At 44.2% G+C, this 2,725-nt stretch overlaps 1 pseudogene; it reads right to left on the minus strand.

Moving 5' to 3' along the window:
- Positions 1-3: 3 nt before the first annotated feature.
- The window catches only part of LOC107718061 (uncharacterized), a 2,947-nt pseudogene continuing 225 nt past the window's right edge, over positions 4-2,725 (minus strand).

Consider the following 2,725-nt stretch of genomic DNA (forward strand, 5'->3'; position numbering starts at 1 on the left):
TAGTCAGGCTGAATCTGGTTTGTCTTTCTTTTCCCACTTCTGATCTTCCTCCTTGAGTTGGAAGAACTCTTTCATCATCATCTTGATCAGTTCTTGTGAGTCGAAACACGGTGATGTCTTTTGTTCTTTTGTGGGTTCAGTTTGAGCTCAGTCAGCTTGGAATCTTTGTGAGTTTTTCCGTCGGTTCCTTGGGCTGGTTGCTCCAGGGCAGTGTTGCCAGATTGGATTGACAATTTCCAGCTCAAAAGCTCACAAAAACCCGCCCAAAAACCGCCCAAAACTTTGTCAAAATAATGTGATGGAATATGTAAATCAAGGTTGATAAGGGCCATTTTTAACTCCTTAAAACAAAATAATGAAGACAAAATAATATAAGTATAAATATAACGTTAGATAAATTTCCCAGGTAACTTAAACGGATCAAATCGGGGCAAATAGCCTACATTAAAGAGAATTAAGCTACCGAACATGAATAAAACATGCAAGAAGACACTGTCAAAACGGCAATCAAGAAATTAACTGATACCCTCAAAACTACACATGCATCATTTTCAATGTCAGCAGTCAGAATAATCCAATTTAAATGCAAAAGTGCCCAATATAAGTGATAGGAAAAAGCAACGTAATTAGCAGGTATTTCACACTTGTTCATGCACACACCATGACAGTCAAAACTGTGTCATTCATTGATACATACTGAATTATAATCCTACAATTAAAAAAAATAACAACAATAATGCGCTTACCTTCGTGTCGCTCTATAATTTTACACAGAACTAGAGGAAGCCTCTTGTTAAGTTGATATTGTAGAACATAATACAGAATTTTGCACAGTCAAAACTAATCAAGTCTAGCAGTTTTCAAGGATTTATCGATCTGGACCGTTTAAAAGATAAAAGACAGGATTGTATAAACCGACATAGCCTATTTAGTTTCGGTTTTGATTAATTAAATGTGCTCTGATTTCGGAGTTGCAGTGATAGAGCCTTCGTGTCATCTTACTCCACAATAATTCACGTTTTGAGAGTTGAGTCACTCTCCCACTCTTTAATTTATATTTAGGCATTGGGATTACTTGAATATACACAGTCATACTACATTCAAAATCAGATAGCCTACGTTATAACTTATCACGCTAAAAACCTGTCACTCATGAATCAACGTCTGTCTGCTGAGCCCTCGTGATAAGTGCGGCTATCGAAGTTTACATTAGCACCAGCGCCTCTGTAGTGTGTGTGTTTGTGTGTGTGTGTTTAGTAACGTTGTGATGACTGATTGGATGCAGTACATGCATACTTTGGCTTGTTTGTTAAACAATTAGCCTATGCAATTTATATGTTTGAAAACCGCCAAAATGACCCCAAACCAGACCAAATTATGTCCAGCCGCCCAAGCCAATTTTTACCCGCACAATCAAATTCAAACCCGCCCAATCTGGCAACACTGCTCCAGGGTGTGTTTGTCATTTTCCCTTGGAGGTTCCGTTGGATTCCCATGAGTTTTTCCCTCTTGAGTTTCCAAATGAGCTTGGTTGATTCCATGATCTCTCCCATTGATTCTCATGAGGTCTGGATTGGTCCCATGACTTCTCCCAGTGACGTCCGGGTGAGTGTTGTCATCCATGCGGTCCATCCCAGCGGTTGTTCCTCTGTTTAGGTCGGGTACCAGCGTGGGAGTCCCGTTCTCTGTTGGACGAGGGTGCATTCCACTCTTTGGGTGGCGGCTTGGCATGGTCTTGATGTTGGGCGCCCTCTAGAGCCAGCCCCTGACTTTGAGTGTTGAAGGTCAAGAACTGCTGTGGATTTGGCGCCCTTTTCTGAGGTCATCTTTTGTTTTCCGTAGGATTTATGCGCCAAGTCTCGCAACTGTTAAACACTCATTGTTCGTGGACATGCAAGGACACCAAGATGGTGGCTTACCCCAGGATGAAGGTTTCTCAGGAAGAGAGTTTTGAAGTTCAAATCGTCTTCCATGTCCGGTTCGTTACAAGTTCCGAAGTATGCTCCTCTGAGTCGGCTGTAGTAGGCTTGAGGAGATTCATGATGTCCTTGTCTCGTCTCCAGGGCAGCCAATGTCAGGTTCGTTGCGAGTTCCGAAGTATGCTCGTCTGAGTCGGCTGTAGTAGGCTTGAGGAGATTCATGACGACCTTGTTTCGTCTCCAGGGCAGCCACTAGTCCTTGTTCTGACTCAGGGTCAGCAAATTCTTTAATGAGGGCTTCTCGGAGCAGGTGGTAATCAGTCTTTGTGTGAGCAGGCTGCCGGTACAGGAAGCTGCGCACTTCAGTGCTGGATGTTGTTAGGAGCAAATAGAGTCTATCTTTGTCAGTGACATTGGGTCTCATTTCCAGGTGAAAATCGATATCTTGCAGATAAGCTTGGACATCCTGGCTACCTGGCACACTTGGGGTGAATTTGCCAAGGTTCCTGGCAAGCTTGTCGAGGTCTTTGAGGTCCAAGCCATGCGATGATCTGCGGCTGGCTGGAGCAGGTTCTTTTAGCTTTGTTGTGAGGTAGAGTTCTTCAGAGGGAGCTGGTGAATGTTTCAGCACTGCCCCCTACCCCTTTTGATCACGTTTCAGTTCAGGAACAGGGGACCCAGTCCTGCTCGGCAGGGGTGAGACTGGTTCCCGTCGTGTCCTTCGTGTCCTTGAGGGCGCAGCTCGTAGGCATGTCTGAGTTCCTCTCTGATGCTGTCGGACTCCTCTTTGATGTAGTCCAGCTGTC

The sequence above is a fragment of the Sinocyclocheilus rhinocerous genome, unplaced genomic scaffold, assembly GCF_001515625.1.
Source record: "Sinocyclocheilus rhinocerous isolate Xijiao unplaced genomic scaffold, SAMN03320098_v1.1 scaffold964, whole genome shotgun sequence".
Taxonomy (NCBI): domain Eukaryota; kingdom Metazoa; phylum Chordata; class Actinopteri; order Cypriniformes; family Cyprinidae; genus Sinocyclocheilus; species Sinocyclocheilus rhinocerous.